At 36.0% G+C, this 26,752-nt stretch overlaps 1 long non-coding RNA gene across 4 annotated transcripts in view; it reads left to right on the forward strand.

The window, feature by feature from the left end:
- Nucleotides 1-26,752, forward strand: part of LOC140622688 (uncharacterized) — a 56,942-nt gene that overhangs the window by 17,724 nt on the left and 12,466 nt on the right. For all 4 annotated transcript variants that reach the window (XR_012022382.1, XR_012022378.1, XR_012022381.1 and 1 more), the window contains exon 2: nt 23,768-23,928. This is a non-coding gene — a long non-coding RNA (uncharacterized lncRNA). The remainder of the gene's footprint in view (nt 1-23,767; nt 23,929-26,752) is intronic.

Genomic DNA, 26,752 nt, shown 5'->3' on the forward strand with positions numbered 1-26,752 from the left:
GCCTTTGATGTAGTTATGATTGTACTTGGTATAAAATTTGCATCCTAGTTAAGCATGTAAATTTTTTATGACCATCCATCCAGATATCATCAGTTACATTAAGTATCATAATTCACTTTTCCATTACACTATTATTGGGCACTAATTTTTTTCTTTATATATACAATTCTATAGTGAACATTCTTTTTGTGCATAAAGTTTTTCAAAACTCAGGATTATTTCTCAGAATGGATTCCTGGACCTAGTATGAAGGATATGAATGTATTTAAGTCAACATCTAAAGCCTCTCTTGCTTTTTGAACTTTTTTTAAAAAAACTTTATTTTTAAGTAATCTCTACACACAACATGGGGCTTGAACTCACAACCCCAAGATCAAGAGTCCCAGGCTCTCCCAACTGAGCTGGTGAGTGGTGAGGCACACCACTTTTTAAACTTTTTGTCACAACCTCCATGATAATCTTCATTTTAATCCTTAATTATTTTCTGTTCCTCTGATTGAATAGTCTATTTTTGAGGAGGAGAAGTCTTGAATGCATACACTTCATATTTATGTTCCGAACTTCAGTTGGTTACTCCTGATGCTAAGGTTACTCTTTATCCATTTTCTGTGGTTACTCCTTCCTTTGGTAATAACTCTCTCCTCTAATCCTCTATCCCTCTCTCTTCTCATCCTTTCTCTTTCCTTTCCTCATTTTATTCTTTCTTTACAGACCACTCAGAAGCCCCTCCCTACTCTCACCCCTCTCCTTTTCAAATAACTATTTCTCCCCTCACTGAAACCAAGGATTCTTGTCCTGAGCTTGCTTGCTTGCTTTCTTTCTTTCTTTCTTTCTTTTTTTTTTTAAAGATTTTATTTATTTATTCCTCACACACACACACACACACACACACAGACAGAGACACAGGCAGAGGGAGAAGCAGGCTTCATGCAGGGAGCCTGACATGGGCCTCGACCCTGAGTCTCCAGGATCATGCCCTGGACTGAAGGTTGCGCTAAACCGCTGACCCCCCCGGGCTGCCCTGGCCTGAGCTTTCTAACATTCTTTTCTGTTATTCCCTTCTCTCAGTCATAACATTACTCTGATTTTAAGAATGGACACTTATTATCTTCTTAATTTTATGTTTAGCAAAATATTTGTTACATACAAAAACATACAAGTAGCATATTTGGCTGTTACAAAGCATAATAATAAAAGGAACATTTGTGAATGTCCCACCCTACTTAGGAAAGGGAACATCTTATATCAGCATGTGTTCTTTTCTTTTAACCCTCTGCTGCTTCTTCCAGGGGTAACTACCATCTTGAATTTTTAAAAATATGCATGTATTCCTGAACTCACTCTCTCTTTCTCTCTCATATATATATGATATATATATTTATGTAAAATATAACCTATATATTAATATATATCATCTTAACCTCTCTCTACAAACTCTTTCTTTGTATTATATGTTATTATATTCTTAAACAATCCCCTGTTCCATTTGCCTTTAAAAAAGTAAAAATAGCATTACACTTAATGTAGTCTTTCTGGATTCTTTTTTTTTTTTTTTTTTTTTTTTAAAGATTTTATTTATTTATTCATGATAGTCACACAGAGAGAGACAGAGAGGCAGAGACACAAGCAGAGGGAGAAGCAGGCTCCATGCACCGGGAGCCCGATGTGGGATTCGATCCCGGGTCTCCAGGATCAGCCCCGGGCCAAAGGCAGGCGCCAAACTGCTGCGCCACCCAGGGATCCCTGGATTCTTTTTTTATTCAACATTGTATCTTTTTTTTCAGGGGGGTAAGGCAGAGGGAGAGAATATTTTTTTTCTTTCTTTTATCTTTTTAAAATATTTTTACAATTTTAATTTTTAAATTTTTCATTTTATTATTTATTTATTATTATTATTTTTAAATTGAAGTTCGATTTGCCAACATATAGTATAACACCCAGTGCTCATCCCATCAAGTGCCCACCTCAGTGCCCATCACCCAGTCACCCCAACCCCCCACCTCCCCTCCCCTTTGTTTGTTTCCCAGAGTTAGGAGTCTCTCATGGTTTGTTGGGAGAGAGAGCATCTTAAGCATTCTCTCTCAGAGAGAATGTCATGTGTCTGTCCAACACAGAGCATGACACGGGTTTTTTTTGTTTTATTTTTTTATGACACGGGTTTTGATCTCCCAACCTTGAGATCATGACCTGAGCCAAAATCCAGGGTTGGACACTCAACCAACTGAGCCACCCAGGCACCCCTAACATTGCATTTTTAAGATTAATATTTTTTAGTGTGGCAGCAGTTCATTCCTTTTTATGTCTGCTTGATATTCCATTGCAAATATAACTCAATTTATCTTTTCCTTTTTGAGTTACCTTATTTATTATGTTACTATTATAAAGAGTTCTGCCATAACCATTCTGATATGTGTCTCTTGATCTTTATGTGCAAAGAATTTTCTAGATTTAGAGTATAGATCTAGGAGTGAATACCAAATTTTTTGGTATTCAAATATTCAACACTCCAAGATAACATGAATTACTTTTTAATGATTGTTTTAATCTACACTCCTGCTAGTTGTATATAAATTATCCCATTGATCCACATCCTTTCTAACAGTTGGTGACTTTGGCACTGTTCTTCCTCTTCCTCTTTTTCTTCTGCTTCTTTCTCTTCCTCTTCCTCCTCTTCTTATCCTCCTCCTCTCCCTCCTCCCCTTCTTCCTCTTCTCCTTCTTTCCAATCTGATGCGCATAAAAAGGGATCTCACTACAGTTAACATATATTTAACATACATTTTCTTAATCGCTAATGAGGCCAACCATCTTATATACATATTCTTTACTCATTTCATCTTTTGTGAAATAGCAGTGAATATTTCTCCCATTTTTCTATTGAGGTTTTTCTTTGCCTTTTTATTATTGGTTTATGAGTTCTGTATTGCAAATATCTCTTTCCAATTTGTGGCTTGTTTTTCCATTTTATTTGAGATGTGTTTTGATGAACAGAAGTTTTTAATTTTATTGTAGTTTAATGTATCAATATTTTCTCTTATGGCTTGTGCTTTTTGTGTCTGATATAAAAGATTCTTTCAAATCCTAAAGTTATGAAGATGTTTTTCTGTAGAATTATTTAAGAAATTTGATTTTTTTTCTTCTTGCACTTTTCTTTAAACAACAGGGAATTGATTTTTGTGTGTAGAACTGAGGTAAGAATCCATTTTCATTTTCTCTGTATGGATAACTTTCATCCCAACCCGATTGCTTCCCTAGTGATCTTCAGTCCATCTCTCTCATTATCAGTTGTCTATAAATTCTTTGGAACTTCAATGTAGATAATAATATAGTCTTCATAAAATGACAGTTTTAGTTCTTCCTTTCCAGTCCTATAACTTTAATTGTTTCTTTCTCTCTCCTTTCCTCCCTCCTTTCTCTTTTTCTCCTCCTCCTCCTTCACTTTTCTTCTTCTTTTGGTCCTACTGCCTTTTCTAGCACTAGAACTTCAGGACAATTTTGAAATGAAGCATTCCTAAATAGTGGCCATCATTAACTCATTCCCAATTTAAACAAGTGTTTCTAGCATTTTTCCATTAAGAAAGCTGTTTAATGTAGTGAATTGATAATAATCTTCATCAGATGAAAGAAGTTTCTCCCCCTCCTTGCCTAGTCCCTTAGGAGCTTCTTTTTTTCTTTAAATAAATGACCATTACATTTTGTTAAATTATTTTTTTTAAAGTTTATGTATTTATTTAAGTAATCTCTACACCTAACATCAGGCTTGAACTCACAACCCCAAGTTCAAGAGTTGCATACTTTTCTGACTAAGCCCAAAATGATATTTTTATATGTAATAAGATGATCATTTTCCCCCCTTTACTCAGTTACTATGGGAAATTTAATGTATAGTTTTTCTACTGTTAAACTAACTCTTTGTTTCTGGATTACATTCAAGTTGATTAAGACACTATATTATACGCAACTAGGTTTAATTTAATAATTTTGCTTAGGATTTTTGAATGTCTATTGATGCAAGAGAGTGACCAGTAATTTCCCCTTTTTTCTTTCCTTTTTTTTCCTCATAGATTTATCATTTTTGCCTATTCTTCTAGCCAGATCATACTGTAAAATGAATTAAAATTAGGGAGAGTTTCCTCATTTTTAGTCTCTAGATATATTGGTATATGATTGAAATTTTCTGTTTTAAAAAACTGGAAGAATTTACTCTAAAATAATATTGGCTTTCTTTTTAAAAAATATTCTTAATTTATTATTACATTTCTTTAATAATTATTATGCAATATTCAAATCCACTCCTTTCTGAGTCAGATTTGTTAAGTTAAAATTTCACACGAATTTATCTACATCATCTAAATTTTCAAACTGTATACATATTCACTTTTTTATTGCTAATATTTTATGACTATTAGAGTTCTGTTGTTCTTTTCTATATTTCTTAAATTGGTTGCTTGAATGGTCCTAATGACGATCAGTACAGAAGAGAAGGCATCATGGAAGGTTGGATAAAATCTCATCTTGTCTTTTTTATTAACCACTAATCTCAAGATTCCTAGATGTTGATTCAGTTATGATTGATTTGCAGCTGGTTTTGAAATATTTCTTTAAAAAAAGAAATCAAATAGTTCTCTTTAGGGATTCCATTTCAACTTTGAATTAAACAAAAGCTTTTAAACTAGAGACACCCACCCACTGTGAAAAGATCAGAATTTTTACTTTGAATCACTTGATTTCTTAAAACCATTTAAAAAACTGTATGAATGTGTATAATTATTTTGTCACAATGATTTATGAAATTCACATATGTATGTAAGATCAACAAAAATTAATCTATGAAAGTTTGTGCTTTATGGTCTTACTCGTTCTTGCAGCAGTATGTGCAAATATATGACCAATATAATTATTCTTACTTCAGAGTTAGAAACATGGGGACTTTGAAAATAATTTTTAAGCTACCTCAACAAATTAAGGTAAGAATCTGAATGAATTTACTGAAGTGTTCCTAATCTTGAGTTTTGAAATTTTCTATAAAAACATCATATATTTATTACTAGCCAAGGTGTCTCCACTGAAGGTTTCTAGGATTGATATTTGTCATATGGACAAAGAGCTTCTCCTTGAGGGCTGTAAGTACACTCCATGTGACTAGGGCAAAGTGCACAGTCACAATGGTCAATGTCAGCTGATCAAGTCCCATCATAGGAGGACCAATAAGAAAATCACATTTAAAAACATGTATCTCTAGTGACTTCTAGGTAAGATTGCAGGGTGGAAGGATTCTAAACTCACCTTGTCTCATAGATACAACTAGATAATACTCACATCAGTGTAAATAACCTGGAAAATGACCTGAAGACTGGCAGAATAGGTTGTCCATGACTAAACATGGAGAAGAGGCCACATCAAAAACAATAAGAAGGGCAGAGACACAGGCAGGAACCAAACTAACCTGTGAGGCCATGTGAGGGAGGGAGTGCCACTACAAACATAGAGAAGACCCCACTCTAGGCATGGGGAACCCACACAGGGAAGATAAATGCCCAGAACGTTTGGCTTTGAAAATCAGAAGGGCTTACCTTGAGTTCTTACAATCAGTGGGGCTTAACACCTGGATAAAAATTGGTGGATTTGCTCTGAAAGAGGGTGACAGAAAACTGAGTACAACAAGCAGCCTTAAATAGTGCAACAAACAGCCCCACTGAGATATAGGATAGAAGCAGCAGTTTGAAAAATGCCTGGTGTATGAGAGAGATATTTGTTTACTAATCACAGATGGTGTGCTGGAGGGCCAGGGATCTTTGGGAGACTGCTCCAAGAACAATAGGGCTTGTGGATGTCATTTCTCTCCCTCAACTCCTGACCTAGATGCATGGATACCTGTAGGAACCAGTGCAGTGTGGTTCTTCTCCACTTAACTTGCTAACAGTGTGCCATACCTTCATGTTCTCCTGTGAACTTGATCCCCCCCATCCGTGCCTTAGCAGGAGTACATCTAAGTGGTGCCACAGGCATGGCATTGTGCAAGAAATCCTGACAGGGGCCAGCACCAATCCAAAGTGACTTCTACCCTAGAGAGAGGGAAAGATAACCACAAGTGAAAACTATAGCTCCAGCAGTGGTCTGGGGGCAGAAATCTAGTCTGACTACAGGCCCTGACCACCAGTGAAAGCCTCCTACACAGGGAGCATGCCCTCCAGTTTGGTGCAATAGTGGCTCTGACAAAAGCGTGGTCTGACCCAAATCGAGTTCAAGGTAGCCCTAGATTGGCCCATTAGTGACACAGGGACCAAATCTTGCCCACAACAGGCAAAAGGAGCCAATGCAGGTGACTGGACTGAAGGTAAATGTGGCTCAGTCACAACAGCAGGGTGCATGCAACACACATTGGAGATATCCTTTAAGTGCCAGGTTCTAGTAAACAGGTGGTGTTACACTACAGAGAACCGCAGAACTTCTTCATAAGGCACCTACTTGCAAGAGTAGAGATGTAGCTGACTTTCCTAGTTTGTAGAAATGGACACAGAGTTAGATAAAATGAGGAGACAGATGAATATGCCCCAAGTTGAAGAATAGAACAAAAATCACAACAGGAGCTCTCAATGAAATGGAGATAAGTAATATGCCTGATGGAAAATTTAAAGTAATAGTCATAAAGATACTCACTGGACTTGAGAAAAAGTGCAGGACCTCAGTGAGACCCTACACAAAGAAATAAAAAAAGAGTCTGTTATATATAACACAATATGTTATATAAACCTAATGGTAACCACACACACACACACAATCTGGAAATAAGTGAGCAAAAAATAAAGAGAAAGGAATCTAAGTATTTCACTAAAGAAAGCCAGCAAACCACAAGAGAAGAGAGCAAGAGAAGAAAGGAATAGAGAAGAACTACAAGAACAACCATAAAACAAGAAATAAAATGGCTTTAAGCACATACCTATCAATAACTACTTTGAATGTAAATGGACTAAATGGTCCAATCAAAAGACAAAGGGAGAGGGAACAGATTTTAAAAAAGCAAGACTTATCTATATGCTGCATACAAGGGATTCATTTCAGGTTTAAGGACACCTGTAGGTTGAAAGCGAAGTGATGAAAACAAAATAGACTTCAAAAGAAACTGTAACAAGAAACAGAAGGACACTATGTAATCATAAAGGGAACAATCCAACAAAAAGATATAACAATAGTAAATATTTATGTACTCAACAGGGAAGCACCCAAATATATAAAGCACCTATTAACAAACAAAGGAAGTAATTGATAGTAATACAATAATAGTAGGGGATTTTAGTACCCTATTTATATCAATGGATAGATCATCCAAATAGATAATGAACAAGCAAACAGTGGACTGATAGACCTAACAGATCTATTCAAAATATTCTATCCTAAAACAGCAGAATACACATTTTTTTCAAGTGCACATGAAATATTCACCAGAACAGACACCATGTTAACTGCAAAACAAGTCTCAACAGATTAAAAAAGGCTGAAGTCATAACATGCATCTTTATGAAACTAGAGATCAACCACAAAACAAAAATCTGGAAAGATCACAAACATATGGAGGGTTAATAAGATACTACTAACCAATGAATAGGTCAACCAAGAAATCAAAGAGGAAGTCAAAATTACATGGAAACAAATGAAAATGAAAACACAGTGGTCTAAAATCTTTGGGATGAGGCAAAAGCTGTTTTAAGGGGAAGTTTATAGCAATACAGGCCTACTGCAAGAAGTAAGAAAATCTCAAATAAGCAAATAACCTTACACCTAAAGGAACTAGAAAAAGAAGAACCAACAAAATCTAAAACCAAGAGAAGGAAGGAAATAATAAAGATTAGAGCAGAAATAAATGAAATAGAAACTAAAAGAACAATAGAAAAGAGCAATGAAACCAAGAACTGGTTCTTTGAAAAGATCAACAAAATTGATAAACCATTAGCCAGACTCATAAAAAAAAAAAAAAAAGAAAGAGAGAAAAACAGAGAGTATGAAAATAAAATCAGAAATGAGAGGAAAAATAACAAGTGACACCTAAGAAATACAAAGGGTTATATGAAAATATTATGAAAAATTGTATACCAAAAATTGTATGACCTAGAAGAAATGAGTAAATTATTAGAACATATCTTTCCAAGCTGAATCAAGAAGAAATAGAAAATTTGAACAGACTGATTACCCACAATGAAATTGAATCAATGATCAAAAACTCCCGACAGAAGTTCAGCACCAGATAGTTTCACAGCTGAATTCTATACATTTAAAGAAGAGTTAATACCTCTTCTTTCCAAAGTATTCCAAAAAATAAGAGAAAGAAGTATTCCAAATTCTTTCTATGAGGCCAGCATTACCCTGATACTAAACCCAGATAAAGACACTACAAAAGAAAGAGAACTACAGACCAATACCTCAGATAAACATAAATGCAAAATTCCTCAATAAAATCCAAACCAGAGCAGCCCAATAGCTCAGCAGTTTAGCGCTGCCTTTGGCCCAGTTCGTGGTCCTGGAGGCCTGGGATCGAGTCCCACGTCAGGCTCCCTGCATGGAGCCTGCTTCTACCTCTGCCTGTGTCTCTACCTCTCTCTCTCTCTCTCTCTCTCTCTCTCTCCCTCTCTCTCTTTCTGTCTCTCATGAATAAATAAGTGAAATTTAAAAAGAAATCCAAACCAAATCCAACAATATATTAAAAAAAAATTCACTACAATGACGTGGGATTTTATTCCTGGGATGCAAGGGTGGTTCAGTATTCACAAATGAATCAACATGATACATCACATCAACAAAAGAAAGGATTAAAAATCATGATAATTTCAATAGATGCAGGAAACGTATTTGACAAAGCACAATATCCATTCATGATAAAAATCTTCAACAGAGAGCTTTGAGGGAACATATATCAACGTAATAAAGACCATATGTGAAAAACCCACAGCTAACGTCATACTCAATGGTGAAAAATTGAAAACTTTTCCCCTAAGATAATGAGCAAGACAAAGATGTTCTCTCTCACCCACTTCTGTTCAAAATTGTACTGGAAATCCTAGTCACAGCAATCAGACAAGAAAAAAAATTAAAAGGCTTCCAATCAGGAAGAAGTAAAACTCCCAGTATTTGCAGATGAGATGATGCTTTGTACAGAAAACCTCAAAAAAAAAAAAAGAAAAAAAGAAGAAAGAAAACCTCAAAGACTCTATCAAAAAACTACAAGAACTGATCAATGAATTAAGTATTATCACAGGAGACAAATCAATATACAGAAATCAGTTGCATTTCTACAGACTAATCATGAAGCAGCCGAAAGAGAAATCAAGAAAACAATCACGTTTACAATTGCACCGAAAATAATAAAGTACCTAGGAATAAACTAAGCCAATGAGATGAAAGACTTGTACTCTGAAAACTGTAAAACATTGATGAAAGAAATTGAAGATGACACAAACAAATGAAAAGATGTTCCATGCTCATGGATTGGGAGAGCAAATATCGTTAAACTGTCCATACTACTCAAAGCAATCTAAATTTTTATAATAGCTTTATAATAATCTAATAACTTAAGTTTAATGCAATCCCTATTAAAGTGCCAAAATTATTTTTCACAGAACTAGAACAAATGGTCCTAAAATTTGTATGGAACCGCAAAAGACCTCAAGTAGCCAAAACAGTCTTGAAAAAGAACAAAACTGGAGGTGTCACAATCTCAAGTTTCAAGATATACTTCAAAGCTGTAATAATTAACACAGTATGGCACTAGAACAAAAATAGATGCATATATTACTGGGACAGAATAGAAAGCCCAGAAATAAACCCATAATTACATAGTCAATTAATTTACAACAAAGGAAGCAAGAATATGCAATGGGAAAAAGATAGTCTTTTAATGTATGGTGTCGGGAAAACTGGACAGCTACATGCAAGAAACCAAAACTGACCATTTTCTTACACCAAACACAAAAATAAACTCAAAATGGATTAAAAGCCTATGTGAGAAACCTGAAACTATAAAAGTCTTGGAAAAGAACATAGGCACTAATCTTTGTGACATCAGCTATAGCGACATTTTTCTAGATATGTCTCCTGAGGCAGGGGAAATGAAAGCAAAACTAAACTATATCAAAATAAAAAGCTCTGCACAGCAAAGGAAACAATGAACAAAACAAAAAGATAACCCACTGAATGGGAAAAGATACTTGCAAATGACACATCTGGTGAGAAGTCAGTATGCAAAATATATAAAGAACTAATACAACTTAACACCAAAACCCCCCGAAACAATCCAATTTAAAAATGGGCAGAAGAGGTGCCTGGGTGGCTCATAGGTTAAACTTCGGACTCTTGGTTTCAGCTCAGTCATGATCTCATGGGTCGTGAGATTGAGCCTTGAATCAACAGGGAGTCTGCTAGAAGATTCTCTCCCTCTGCCTCTCCTGCCACTTTCGTGCTCTTTGTCTCCCTCTCTCACATAAATAAATCTTTAAAAAAAAAAAGACATGAACAGACATTTCTCCAAAGACATACAGATGGCCAACAGACATTATGAAAAGATTCTCAACATCACTCATCATAGAAATGCAAATCAAAACCACAATGAGGTATCACCTCACATCTATCAGAGAGGCTAAAATAAAAAATGTAAGAAAGAACAAGCATTGGTGAGGATGTGGAGAAAAAGGAACCCTTGTGCATTATTGGTGGGAATGCAAACTGGTGTGACCACGTGGAAAAAATTAAAAATAGAACTACTATATGATTCAGTAATTCCAATACTAGGTATCTACTCAAAGAATACAAAAACATGAATTTGAAAAGACATGTGCACCCCTATGTTTACTGCAGCCTTATTCACAACAGCCAAATTATAAAAACAGCCCAAGTATCCACCGATAAATATATGCATAAGTGGTATGCACACACACACACACACACACACACATACACACATACAATGGAATATTAGCCATAAAAAAGAAAGACATCTTGCCATTTGTAACAAGATGGATGGAACTACAGGGTATTATGCTAAGTGAAATAAGTCAGTCAGGGAAAGACAAATAGCATATGATTTCAGTTATATGTAGAATTTTAAAAACAAGACAAATGATCAAAGAAAAACGACAAACTAAAAAAATAGACTCTTAACTGTAGAGAAAAAACTGGTGGTTGCCAAAGAAGAGGCTGGTGGGGGGATGGGTGAAATAGGTGAAGAGGATTAAGAACGTACTTATTGGGATCAACAGTACTGTATAGAACTGTTGAATCACTATATTGTACAACAGAAACTAATATAACACTGTTGAATGTACTGAAATTAAAAGAAATAAATTTTAGAACTACTCTCTGTACTACTTCTATTCTAGTTTTCAGGGATACAAGAAATGAGATATTCTTATACGCTATAAAGAAACCTACAGCAAGAAAGGCCATTGGCTTGACTTTCTGTATCTTAAAATATAAAAAGTAGTATTTTTATTTATTTATTTATTTAATTTTTTAAAACAGTTTTTTTGGAATTCAATTTGCCAACGTATAGCATAACACCCAGTGCTCATCCCGTCAAGTGACCCCCTCAGTGCCCATCACCCAGTCACCCCATCCCCCCACCCACCTCCCTTTCCACTACCCTTTATTCGTTTCCCAGAGTTAGGAGTCTCTCATGTTCTGTCACCCACACTGATATTTCCCACTCATTTTTTCTCCTTTCCCCTTTAATCCCTTTCACTATTTTTTATATTCCTCAAATGAATGGGACCATATAATGTTTGCCCTTCTCCGATTGACTTAAAAAGTAGTATTTTTAAATAACCCTAAAGATAAACTATACTTAGATTTCATGGAGATAAATTAAGCAACAAAGGGCTGCCTCAAGATTAAAATGAGTAATGTATTCACTCATACATCTTTTAAAAGCCACTTTATATGAAAGGCATAGTGGGGTTGATGGATATGATGCTGGCTGAAGAGTCGAAAGACCTGCTTCCAGCATTGTGACCCTCAGCACGCCTCTGGCATTATCTGTGGCTGGCCCTTCAGATAATATCTCGGGATGTCTCCAGATCTATGGTTCTATATAATCTAGGGCAACAGAGAATTACCTGACCTCTCCTCTTACTGCCTATTTAAAGGGGTACTGGAACTATAATCCTGAGCGCTCCTGATAAGATTAAATCATGGATAGCTTGTGGCAGATGGGGTGGGGAGGGGGGTGGAGAGAAGGACTAAACTAATTTGGTACCATAAATAGTTCATTCTTGATTTTTAGTTGGGAACTCCTCATTTTGATCATACAACTCACAATCTAGTTTCCTTAGAGCCCAAGCAAACTGGAATTACTCTTGTGACAAAGATGCAAAATGAGGCTTAAAGGCATTCACTTATTTTTAGGTCACATGTACCAGGTTAAGTTGGTCACCTTGAAGTAGGTACATCAAACCCTATCACAAATCATCAGATAATTTTCACTTAGGTTTCATGTCATTGGATTAGATTCATGTGGTGCCATTCTACTGTGGGTTGTGATTTCCTGGGATGCAAAGAATGTAAAATTCAGAGTACGTTTCTGAGCAGTGAAAGTGTGAGGCCTACGGATCTGAGATGAGGTTACAGCAGCAAGCCAGAGGTGGCACTCTTGCCTCGAATTCTAATTCCTATAAAAGCAAAAAGAGCATTTTGTGGGTTCTGCTGGTTATTTAGGAGACTGGAAAAATCTTGGAAGATTCACTCTGAATCTTTTTTCTGTTTTCAGAGAGACAGACACATTGTGGATATGTGGCTGGGATACTGACTTAGAAAAGGCAGGAGCAGTTACAACATGTTTATATGCCTGTGTAAACTCGGGCACTGGACTGCTCTGCTCCTGTGAATGAGTGTTGTGCTATGAGTTAATATGTAAAAAACATTGTTTTTGGCTGCCTCTCTGAATCAGTTAGAATGTTTTTGGCTGCAAGTAACAGAAAACCTAATTCAGACTGGCTTAAGCAATAAGGGAATAAAGCGCTGCCATTGGCAAGAGGTGGGGCATCTCTCTTTCCCTTCAATTTTCTTGGCTCTGCCCTCTTATGTGCATCAACTTTATCCTCAGGCTGGTAGCCAGATGTCCTCAGCAGTTCTGAGCCTCCTATCTTCCCACAACAACACAGAAGAAGAGAGCCTGTTTCTCTTTCTTTGGATATTGTTGTGGGAAGACATGTGCAAAAAATAATTTGAGAAGGCTCCAGAAAACTTCCCTTCACATCCCATTTGTATGTCTTTGCAGAAGGCTTAACCAGGGGTCCTGAAATAGCCACTGGTTAAAAGAGGACACAGTCCTGGAGTTGGGAGCAGACACTTTGACTGTGTTACTGATACAAAACAGGGGAAACATGGGATAGATGAGAATACAATCTTTTCTCAGTTTAAAATACAACTGACTAGAAACTGGGTTCAACTTCTGGCAAACACCGGGCTTTAGAAATAGCTGTTCCATAACGAGCACTGACAGGGGTGCTGAGCATTGCATTTGAATACTCTCGTTTAATCCCCATAACCACCTAAGATAGGTACTATGATTGCCCTCATTTCCCAGATGAGGAGATTAAGCCTTTCAGAGATTAGGCAACTTGCTGTAATCTACACAGTTAGGTGTATAAGCAAGGAGTATAATGCTAGAATCCTCATTGTTAACAATTTTCTATATCCCAGACTTTGTCTAGAGCTAAGTCCTCTGATTCATGGGTCAGAGATTAGGATGTAATAAACCCCTTAGTTAAATGGACAACAATAGCATCCCGTTGAGGGGTTTCCTTTAGAGACAGCTTTCGGTAGCATGTTGGGTCCAGTGAATCTGTGATGTCTCGTTTTCAGAATGGAGGGAATGATAGTGATACCAGTATCGTAAATTAAATGGTAATGTTGGGAAAACATTATGAACTCTTTTAGACAAAGGACATTTGCTTCAACACACATAAGCAACAAAATATCATGGCAGTGGAATATTTTCTCAGTAATTAAAAAATTGATTTCTAAGTGAAAAAAAAAAGACTAAAAAAGAGATTAGTTATCAATTTAGTAGCTTTTGGAAGGAGATCATATTACCTGAGGGAATATGTCCAATTGAGGGATAATGAGAAGTTCGCAAAAAGGAAAACATGTTGTGGGCTGGATGAGATGCACTGACGCCTACCATCCATCTTTCGTACAGAATCACTCAGTAAATGTGGGAATGTCTTGATTTTGTGATGGAAGGCAAAAGGTAACCAATGATTTCTTTATAGCTTAAAAGGTAGTTTAGAGATTGAATATGATGCATTGTAAATGTTATTAATTATTTTTCTATTTTAGGTCCTGGCATAAATATTTGAAAATCTTTCTTTCTTTCTTTCTTTTTCTTTCTTTCTTTCTTTTTCTTTCTTTCTTTCTTTCTTTCTTTCTTTCTTTCTTTCTTTCTTTCTTTCTTTCTTCTTTCCTTTTTTTTTTTTTTTTTTTTTGGCAAAGTAGGGCATTTAATTGTTTGGATGTTCTTAGAAATCACACTTGAGTCCAGAAATCAATTACAAAAGAGATGTTCTTGACTCCATTTTTTTTAATGTGGCATTTTCCATTTGGTCCTGAACAGGTTTTATAAGCAGAAACTCTGCCCATTCCGATACAAGTGGCTCCTTGCTGTGCTGTTTTGGACTTTCAATCATGAGTGACATGCCTGCAGTCCAGAAAGTCTGGGTGTCTCTTCTAGCTATCATCATCTGAAAGACATCTAAAAGGGTTTTATAGTGCTTGAGAGCATTAGGTTTCATTTCTTGCATTCCACGACGTAAGAGGAAAAGTTGATCCACATGGACATGGAAGGCTCACTTCTGCATGAACTTTTTGTTTTTCTATCAGAAACAATCCTCCCTTCCTTTCGTCATTCCTTCCTTCTTCCTATTTTTTTTTTAAGATTTATTTATCTATTTGAGAGAGAGAGAGAGAAGGGGCAGAGGGAAAGGCAGAGAAAGAATCTCACACAGAGTGTGCACTGAGTGTAGAGCCTGAAATGGGGCTTGATCCCACCTGAAACCAAGAGCTGGATGCCCAACCTATGGAGGCACCCAGGTGGCCCACCTTCCTTCCTTTTTGGTAAGGCTCAATTAATTTAAAAATTGTTGACTCTTTCCTGGAGATACATTGCCCAGCAAAACTAAACCCATTTCTTCTTTTTTTTTTTAAGCTTTTCTTTTTTTTATTCATGAGACACACACACACACACACACAGAGAGAGAGAGAGAGAGAGAGAGGCAGAGGGAGAAGCAGGCTCTAATGCAGAGAGCCTGATGAGGGACTCCTGGGACTCCAGGGTCACGCCCTGGGCCAAAGGCAGGTGCTCAACTGCTGAGCCACCCAGGGATCCTCAAAATTAAACCCATTTCACTGAAAATGACATCTACTAGCAAAAACATGGTTATTTTAGTACTAGAGACATGTTTGCAGAATGACTAAACTTGCTAAGTAGCAAAACATAAAGACAGTGTACCGAGATCAAGAAGAGTCAATTATCAACCACTCTGTTGTTTTTATATGATATAGACTTACTAGGCTTTTAAAGAAGTATTATTTCAGTAAAACAATCCACAAATAAATACAAAACAAAAGGGCAACTGTAGGGGCATATTGAAAGTAAGCTTGCATACCAAAAAGTAAGTGCAAATTAGATTTGAATATTCATGAGTCACAAATCATTGACAGTTTGAAATAATGCAAAACAGCTTTATAAATGAGGTTAAGGCAAGGGACATCAAAGAAATGCATTGCTAAATCAATAGCAATTTGATTGTGCATATATACTTGTAAATTGCGGTTACAGTTTTTGTGACATGGGAGAAAAAATACTGTGTATCTGATGAAAGAGGAAGACACATAAATATTCCTTTTGTATGTTATACTTTTCTGATTCATCATATACTTGGATACCGGCCAGGTAGAGAGTGGTTGGACATCCTATTTCCCCCCAAGACAAAGTTTCCTTTTCAGAGACAGAGTTTTAGGCTATGTCTGAAGTGTCCTTGCTTGTTCGACTAAACAGAATTCAATATACAACAATTCTTTTAGAGGAGTTGCTTTCTAAAATAAAGGTTATCAACTAACACACAAGACTAGAGAATGACTCAACTCTTAAATCCCTTCATGACAAAATAACTTCCACGGGTGAACATATAGTTTTAATGACTGACTACTTTCCTATAGAAGGATAAATTCAAAGTATAGGAACAATTTGTAAGAATACTTTCAAATAATTTGAGAAATAAAATATAGGCAGCTTTGCAATGTAAATACAATGTTTTCATTTTGTCCAGCAAATAACTAGTCTTCAGTCTATTGTTGGTTCTTTTGTACTTGTGGCTTTTGGTGTGGGCGCGTGTGCACACGCTTGCATGTGTATGGAGAGATATTTGAAATGGTAGGGCTTACAAATTAAAGATCTGTTTAGGGACTTACAGCAGAAATGTTTCCAATTAATTTTTTTTCAGAAGTGTCTCCTTGGGTTACTATCTGGAAGTTATGAAGTATTTCTCCAAGATGTTTTCTTCTGCTATCCTCTTTACTGTGTTCTGTCTGCTTTCTAGGATGATTGATGAAGTTGGTGACATCACGTGAAAATCGTGGCACATGACAGCACTAATTTTGGAAGAGGCTGGGCATTGTGGTCTGTTTAGAAAATTAATCTATATCTACTTGCTGGACCATGCTTTAAGGCAGACAGTTAGATTTGGCAGGTGAAATCCAGATGTGGTATAATTAGAAAGAGAACTTTGCATTGTCTCTACTTCCTTGCTCTGTTAAGAAAGAAGCTAAGATGACTTGTATGCTATTAATAATCAAGAATATCCATAACTTCCAAAAGCAATGACCTTGGTAATTTGGAAGGTTTTAATGTGAAGCCTGCAATTATAATTTGTCAATATTGATTCAGCTCAACTTTGGCATTATATTTGTAACCATACCTTGTTATTTTGGTTCTCAGGTGTTATTAACTCATTTGATTTCAATAAGCAAGTATTTCTATTACTCCTTTCAGCAGATGTTTTGTCATGACATGGTATGAGACCATTTAGAAGATCCAATTTCATTGAAATAATTTAGCTATAATATTTGATTTAATGATTACCAGTAGCAGCTTTCTACATAGACTTTGAATACCATTTTTTCCCCTCTGTTTCGGCTCCATTTATTTCATTCCTCTATTTAGTTCCCAAATCATTTTAGTTCCATTTATTCATAGTTACTAAACTTTCTTGACAACGAGGATAATTTACAATATGTGATTATTTTGATTATTTTGATTAAGTTCTTCTTCATATACATGTGTGTATTGAGAGTTTTAAAAATCAGTCTCTAAATCAAAACATAATATGTTGGACCAGCAAAGGAATTTAGACATTTGGTTCTCCTTCCTTGCAATTTGAGATGAGAGAAAAATCATTTGGGGTTTTTCCTGCCTTTTTAAACTGGGGGAATTGAAAATTTTTTTTAAATTTTTGATTTCTACAGCAGGAAAGTGTCTGACCAGCCAATGCCATCAACAAGATGAATTTCCTTAGCCATCTCCCTTGTCTAGGATCAAGAAGTTAGAGGGCCTGGTGGCTGTCATTTCTGGTAATTCAATATCAAAATGAAGGAAAGATAGAATAAAATAAAAGACTTAGCATCGATTCTGAGTTACTTAACACTGACTTACTGAATTCCAATGAAGTCTTATCACAGAAAAGAAACAGTCTCTCTCTATCCCAAATGTCACTTTGGGAGACCCTTGTACCTCCTGCTCATTTTGCTATGTAAATAGAATTAATTTTATCTTGAAAGAGTGGCAGTTGAGGAACTTCTGTTTCCTATTCTGCCACTAAATGCTGCTATGAACTTATACAAAGTACTTCAAATTCTCTGAATCTGTTTCCTCAATTATAAAAGAAGAGGTGGGTCTAGAAGCAATCATTTTTAAACAGTGCTTCTGAATCCAGAGGACACGAGAAACCCGCAAGTCTTGGTTGGGGAGGAAAGATTAGCTGGTGGAACTCAGGGCAAAGACTATCGCTTTTTTCCTTGTTTGTACACTGATCTTAGCAGCATTTGCTTTGGGTAAAGGGACTTAAAAGTTTGAAAACATTGAATTTAAAAGATAATGATTGCTAAGATTTCTTGTGTTTTGCTGATTCTGATCTGCAACCTATTTTGTTTTCAAACTATTCCAGTGGATATTTTATTTTTTTAAATTTATTTTTTCTTTCTTTCTTTTCTTTTTTTTAAAGATTTTATTTATTTATTCATAGAGACAGAGAGAGAGAGAGAGAGAGGCAGAGACACAGGCAGAAGGAGAAGCAGGCATCATACAGAGAGCCTGACGTGGGACTTGATCCCAGGTCTCCAGGATCATGCCCTGGGCTGCAGGCGGCGCTAAACCGCTGCGCCACCGGGGCTGCCCTCTTTTTTTTTTTTTTTTTTTTTTTTTTAAGATTTAGTTAACACACACACAGAAAGAGAGAGAGAGAGAGAGAGAGAGAGGCAGAGACACAGGCAGAGGGAGAAGCAGTGTCCATGTAGGGATCCTGACATGGGACTCGATCCCAGGACCCCCAGGATCACGCTCTGAGCCAAAAGCAGATGCTCAGTCATTGAGCCACCCAGGCATCCCTGACATTTATTTTCAGTTTTCCAACATAGAGTATAACACCCAGTGCTCATCACATCATGTGCCCTCATTAATGTCCATCACCCAGTTACCCCATTCCCTCATCTACCTCCCTTTCAGCAGCCCTCAGTTTGTTCTCCAGAGTTGAGTCTCTCATGATTTGACTTCTTCTCTTATTCTAATGAATATTGTAGTAGCAAGAATTGTGATGTTCTTGGCATTTCCTTTAAAATAGAGGTTGTAAAGAAAAAAAAAAAGTCCTAAAACCTTATGGAAGGGAGGCCTAGAGAAGACAAAATGGAACGTGAAATGTTAATAAAATTTCAACTGAACTTAGGTGTGATGTCGAGACAATTACCTAACATGGGCTTTCACACCTCTTGGGTGGTTCTGCTCTTTTCCTGCACACCTTCGGAGGGCACCAATACATTGTAGTTTAACCGAATAATACCCTAGAGGTTGAGTAATGCACCACCTACATGGCTGTTCCAGGCTTGGCTTCTCCATCTATCCAATAGCTGCTTCTGTTTTACGGCCTACATCATAGATCTTAATTAAGGTGGCCCCCACTCTGTTACTACCTCCTGTCTTCAAGAATTAACTGCTCTATGCTTAAGTAATTTTGTTTCTAACCTTTTCTGGGATACTTAGAGCATTGTATTATAGCTAATTGCATTTGGGTGTCCATCTTTGTTTTTAGGTCTTGAGCTTTTAGAAGGCAGGGGCTAGATATTAATTGTTTTTGAATTCTCAATCCAGTACTCATCTTGGAATTTTGAAATACTCAGAATGAATGTACTTTGAAAATCTATAAAGAGTAGTAAACTTATAACAGATTACTCATATAATTCCACTCAAGTAATTTCTTTCAAGGCCTTGATAAAAGATGATAGTAGCTCTATTTTGCCTTATATATTCAACTGTTCAATCCAGTGCAACATATACTATGCTGATTGTGTGGATTGCACATTTAAGGAGGTGTCATGCATAAACGTCATCCAGGGAGAAATAAGACCTATTTCCCTTCATAATTAAAATATGAAATAGCACACAATTAATGCTATATTGTGAGCATGACCAAAATGCTTTAGAAGCTCTAAGGATTTGGGATTAATTGAAGGATTTTACATAGAATCAATACTTTGGTTTGGGAGAGCAGTAGGATTTCAGACAAAAACATAGAGTGGGAGAAGGCAAGGTAGAGCATTGTAGGCGAAGGGGATTTCATGGCATGCAAAAATGATTATATATTAGATACAGAAGTTAAACAGATTTTGTAGTGGTTGGGGAAAAGGCTGGAAAATTAGGTAGAAGGCTTAATTTTTTTTTTTTAAGAGAGTGAGAGCATATGAGCAGGTGGGGAGGGGGAGAAAGAATCTAGAGCAGATTGCACTGAGTGTGGAGTGGGACTTGGGGCTCAATACCACAACCCTGAGATCATGACCTGAGCTGAAATCAGGAGTTAGACACTTAACCAACTGCCATAAGGTGCAACAGTAGAAGACTTACTTAAATACCATACTAAGGAGTTTAAAATTATTTCCATGGAAAATTAGAACTGATCAAAGGAGAACAAAAGCAGAAAAACTCTGGTTTACAAAGTTCAGTCTGGATAATGCCATGTAAAATGATTCGAGGAGCAAACTTTGAAGACGTAGAAAGGAGTTCAAGCAAAAGACAGCCTGAGGACCTTGTAACATGGCTGTGGAAAACAAAAAGGAGGGAATGAATGGCAACAAGATAAAGTAAAGGATGAGAATGTTAAATAATTTTAAAATATTTTCAATTGATATATAAGTGGTATGACAAAGATTATTACACAAGCCTTCAATCCACTAATATTAGTTTTCAACATCTTCGATGCCTTCAAAGTTATTTATAATATTAAAGAAATTAATCGTTAATAATATTAATGTTTATTTTTTACTGAGGTGGTAATTCTATTCTTCAATCTACTGTCACACTTGTCACTCTTGCCATTAAGTAATCAATCTATCAAGGGTCTTAAAATTGTAACAACTGATGCCTTAAATGTCTCATTTTCCTATTTTAGAGTTCAGGCCTAGAATACCTCTTAATAACTTTAAACAGAATGCAAAAATACCCATGTTGATAACATATACAAATTTAGGATACTCTAACTTTAGTATATAAAACTAAGTTATCACCTAATGTTTTCTTTAAAATAGTAATACACTGTATCTTATTAGTGAATTTTGACTTGGACTCTCCTAAATACTAAATGGATGTCCCATATTAAGTTGTAAAAAGGTAACTCAAGGGTTAGTGGCATTGATAGGAGACCCTAAGATCAGATGTGCCCAGATGCCCGGGGAAGACGGTCTGGAGAAGAAAAAAGAAGCAGGTGTATATTTGGAGTTACTGTGCTGCTGAGTAACAACAAATGGGATTCTGCTATATACTGGTTGTAAACTGGGTGTGGAGTCCACGTTGGAGCGCAGGAGAAAAGGAAGATGACAGGGCAGATGCCTCAGGGATCCTCTGGTCTCATCCTCTCTTATTCTCCTGTTCCTTCTCACAGAGGATTAGGGGCATCCTCCACTCCTCCTCTGGGACTTGCTCTTCTTCATTTCTCAAGACAGGGCTGGTAGGGTGGCCAGGTAATTGGAGGAATCTTTAACTTAATAATAAACTCAGACATTTAATTATCAGTCTATCTAGACCCTGATCTTATCTTTGGGTAGGGAAATCATATAAACCTTATAGGTTAAAAAAAAATCTTAAAAAATATATAACACATTCCCTTAGAAATCCTTTCTGGAATCCAATCTTTTACTATATGATTTGAAAGCATCACTTATTTTATTTTTATTTATTTATTTTAATAAATGAAAGCATCATTTATTAAGGGTGCAATTTATGTGCAGAACACTATAAAGTATTTTAGTGATTTATGCAGGTAAAAGCATTCTTACAAAATTTCGATATTTTGTCATTGAATGCAAATATAGGCCATTTTGATTGAATAAATATTTCTAACTGATCAAAATTGCTTATATGCATCAACTTTCTCAAATGTTTTATTGCATTTTTCTAAACAAATAGTTAATAGCTAAATCTCCACTTATATTATTTTTAAAAAGAGAGAGAGACAAACAAGGGATGATTAACACAAAGTTCAAGATGATGTGATCTATAGGGAAAGAAAGGGTTTGGGGAGAGGCTCAAGGTTACAAAAGTACTGGTACATTTCATTTCCTAAGTTGGGTACAGAATAAACATGTCCATCCTACTTACTTATTTGTATATTTTGTATGTATGCTATAAATATGGTTTTGAATTCACTGAATATTTGATAAAATTATTTAAAGGAGAGAATTACAAGACATGATTCAAATAATGGTAATAAAATCATGTTTTTAAAAAATGTTTAGGGCTGTGGAATTAAGCAATGGACTTTTTTTTTTTTTTTTAAGATTTTTATTTATTTATTTAGGAGAGAGAGAGCAAGAGTGAGAGAGAGCACAAGCAGGGGGAGGAGGAGAGAGAGACGGAAAGAATCTCAAGCAGGCTCCAAGCTGAGCACAGAGCCACCGTGTGGCTGGATCCCAGGACCCTGAGATCATGACCTGAGCCAAAACCAAGAGTTGGAGAGGTTTAACCAACTAATGGACTGTTTCTCGAAGTGTCCTGGGTTTTCTGTTCCAATCTATTATGTAAATAGGGTATTAAGTACTATAGGGAAAAGGGACGTATAAAAACGGAAAAAGACTTAAGCCTGGTGCTAAGGAATTCCAACTCTTCCAGAGACTTCCTGCCTGAGTGATACTGGCTGTGCAAACAGGCTATGGGAAACATCGACCTCTGTTTCACACAGGAAAAGACCACTGGCAACTGGCAGTGAGGGTGTGGGTTTTGCATAGCTCTTCCTGGAGTTCAAATCAAAGCATGTAATTTGGTCGCATGATATCAACGAGTTGTCCTCATTTTCAGGATGATTAATTACCACGGCGTCATTTGTTTTCAAAATTCCAGATTAATGTTTACTGATTAAAACTAGTATAAGACTGAGAGTGGTGGAATGCTGACACCATTCAGCAGAAATCTCAGTGGGGTCTGTTTCCTCAGAAATTCACCTTAGTCGTTGCTATGTGTTTTTTCTGGTCTTCCTGTTCAATTTTTATTTTTCTTTTGGCAACCATATTTGCTCTGAATCGCTGAAAAAAAAAATGTCCTAGGCTTTATTAGGAAATGGGATCCTAATAAAAGTAAACTACATGGCCTGGGTACATTCAGGATTTAGATCTCCTCATCCTGAAATGGAGTTGAATCAGTAGCCTAAAGGTTAAAGCCTCTAAATCCCTTTATTACTCAAAGCCTATAATCTCTTTGTTTTAACCAAGGCTACATAAGAATGATAGAACTTCTCAGGTAACAAGTCAAGAAATCTCAACCTCAGATAAGAATCGAGCTCTTTGGGTTTGCTCTCTGCACAAAATATTTAACACCACAAGAGACTGTTTTGGATGTTGTTTATTCTGATGGCCAGATAGATTCCTTTGTTTTGTAAAAGCCACATGCCCATTTTGTTTTCTTAGGAAATTTTTGCGCTAGCACCCTATCATTAGTTGCTACCAAACTTCATATCTTTTGTTCAAAGCATCTAAAAATAAAAGTAGTTGTTTAACTAATTTTCTCTTGAGCTTAATTTGGCAATTATCAAATCACATTTGTCAATACAACGACTGCATCAGATGTAACCCAGACATCAACATTTTAAAAAGCCTCTCTAGCCTTTCCTATTATTTCAAAGTTATAGTAGCTACAAGCAAAAATCTTGCTTCGATCAATAAGAAACAAAAATGTACTCTTCTCTGTCATTTCAAAGTCATCTATTAAAACAGCTCAAATATAAAATTCAACTGCACTGGAATACAAATAGAACAGCATAATGAGGCTTATGTTTAGAAATGCAAAGAGCATTTTGGGAGTATTTTAGGAAGAATTAATATAATTCTAACTATTAATATTCTTCCATCATTTGATTTTCATTCTTGTACATTTGGATGCCATAAAAATGCTATTTTTAAGGTTTATAATTATTTCTTTCTCTTTTCCTTTCCTTTCCTCTTTTCCTTTCCTTTCTCTCTGTCTCTCATTTCAGGGCTGATATCTCTTGCTACATAGTGAAGCATTTTGGAGAACTAAAATTTTTTTCTCAGACCTAAGAGGCCAATGTGAATACCAAAATGATATAGAGGACCCAGAAGAATGACTCTTGAAATCATAGTAGTTTACGTGAACTCATATTTAAATAGATTCTTGGTAAGTATGCAGTATATTATTAATGACTGCTTATTTACTTAGCAACTGTGTTTGTTTTTGGCAAATTAATTTTATGCTGTGATGTGGAATAATACTTAGCTTTCTATAACTGTTGAAAATGCACTAGCAATATTGTGTCACGTGCTATGCTTAATGGCCATTGCTAAAGCTAGACAGAAATATGGTAAGACAGTTAATTAATACCATTCATTTTGCCTTTACCATTCCTTAAGTTTTCTAACACTAGAAAATATCGATAAAAGCTTAAAAAATTGTTACGTATGGCTGGAACTCAAAGTTCCTTTTTGACATCATTGTAAGGAATACTGTTCATCTTATATATCTTGATATCCTATGTACAGAAAGTGACATCTACTGGAGAAAGCAGAACTGAATATTTACTTTCCAAACTATTTTCCTGGTAAACTTCCAGGCAAGTTGCACTATCCTCGAGATTATCTCAAACTTTTAGAATAAAGAAAGATTTTATTTAGCTTATTGTGGTATAAAGGCTGGCTTGTTTTGGTTATCATTTTGTCAGAGATGCCCTCTGGGAAAAAGTGTTATGAGGGCTACATAAATGATCTCGAAAGAAACACTACCAAGGACTTCTGGAAAACACAACTCTAGCACATTTTCTTCAGGGTGAAATTGAGGTTCTAAGTCACTACAAACCAGTGAGTGGTGGATTTGAACAGAAGTCTTTTGTCATAGTCTGGAAACATGTTTGGAGAGCGTGTCATTTCTTTAAACGGTCTGGAATAGGAGTTATGATAAAACCACGTTTGGGATTCGAATTTATAACTTCTCTCCGATGTAAAGGCATCCCCATGCTACTTTGAAGCCTAATCGCTTCTGTTTCCTCATGTATAAAAAAATGTGTTTACCTCCATGATTTAATCAAATCCTGTTCTCAGGGCATTAGGGGATGCCTCTAAGGTGTTTCTCACTCATGGACAAAACTAAGTAGTGACCCAGAGCTCTGAAAGACAGAACAGACATAAGCTTCTTTCTTGGAACAATTAATTCCCAATATTCAAGTAATCACTCTTTCCTAAGGAAAATAAAAGGCTTATCTTAGCAGAAGCTACTGTGACAGCCATTTTCAATACAGGAAGAGTGAGGCACAGTTACATTTGGTGAGTTCACAAATTACCGTAAGACTAGGACAGTGACTAACAGTCTTGTCTCTTCGGTTCTAGCATATTACCTTTGTGATAGTACCAAGACTGCTTCCACATTCAGATCCTGCTATAGAATCCTCTGTAGTTAAACATCAGATAAATGTCATATTTTCTACTTCTAGTTATCATGATCATATAAAACACTTTTTATTTTGTTTTTATAACAATGCTCTTGCACTCCCTCTGCTGGCCTAGCTAATTAACAATACCAGGGCCGAAGTAGTCCTGGTGTGTTATTTGTGATACCTGTGGATGGGCTGATAAAACCAACAGTTTTGTGTTGGAACCCAAAAAGCAAAGTTGTGTTGATTGGCCTTCATCTGAAACAAATGGGCCAGAAGAAGTTTGTAGATGATGAAAACAAAAACCGTGTTTGTTTTTACACATTTAAGAAAGAATCTAACAAAATGGATAAATTTACAAATCTTTACAAATGTGTCAGTCTTTTCAAATAAAACAAAGTTATTCTTATTCTATGAAAATGTATATGTATTTAGTAGAAAGCATATTTTATTACAAGGTGTATTAATTCTGTATCTCTGTGTTTACACAATGGACGATTAAATGAAAGTTTGCCTGGCTCTGTTGGTAGGACTCTGAACCCCAATTAGACATATAGCTGTTCAATGGATCTACTTCCCACATCCTAGAGTTCCATTATGGAGTTACAAAGAGAATGACAGCACTTGGCAAATCCCAGGCCTAATCATAGCATAGAGAAGTGACTTTTGGAAGGTACATTACCAAGCAATTAGGACCCATTTAATAAATTACCCCTTATGCAACACTTTGAACCCTAGTGGTCTGAAGAGGTTAATGCACCTCTCACAACGGAGTGTTACTCACTTTCCAGGGGTAACTTCAAGGCCACAGTTAATCCAAACCTTCTTCTCATCCATGGCCTCTTACTCTTGAGCCACTCTGTAGTCTGGCATCAGTAAGCCCATATACTTGCATTGCCCCTTGTGCATTTCACATGCTTCATTTTCTTACAGCTGAATCCATTGGGCGGGGTATGCATGAGGCCAAATGACTTTGTGCTGTGCATTAGCTTCCTTTGGCTTTCATGCCTTTTATTTGAAATCTTTCTGTTTTTCTTATTTATAGAGAATTTTAACTTCTGGGTTTAGTTTAAATGTTACGTCTGATGTAATTTACTTTCCTCCAAAATTGTTGAGTAGCAACCACATTTTAAATGAATCCAATACACAAAATTAGGTTTCAGGATATTATTAAATTTGGAAAAAACCCGCAGTAGATATGTATTTGTAAACTGGAATCTTAACTATGGCTAGACACTAAAAACACTGAAATACATTTAAAATATAACTGTAAGGGAGAAAAGGCTTTGATGCTAGAATTAGACTTTTAGAGTTTTTATTTTAATTTTTAAAAATACATTCAACTTGAGTTTTTGGAATGAAAATGCTGATGAAACACTAAGCACATTTATTTAGAAAGATAGCCAAGGGAAAAAAAAAAAAAGATAGCCAAGGAATGGAAATGGAATATAAAAATGTTAGTGTGCCTTCATAATGGCCGACATCGCTGTAACATGTCATTGGTCTGCTGTGACATTCCTGTAAATCATGAGCAAAATCATCATGATTTCTAGCACATTTATTGAATGTTTCTCCTGT

The sequence above is a fragment of the Canis lupus genome, chromosome 32 (genome assembly GCF_048164855.1).
Source record: "Canis lupus baileyi chromosome 32, mCanLup2.hap1, whole genome shotgun sequence".
In the NCBI taxonomy this organism is placed as follows: domain Eukaryota; kingdom Metazoa; phylum Chordata; class Mammalia; order Carnivora; family Canidae; genus Canis; species Canis lupus.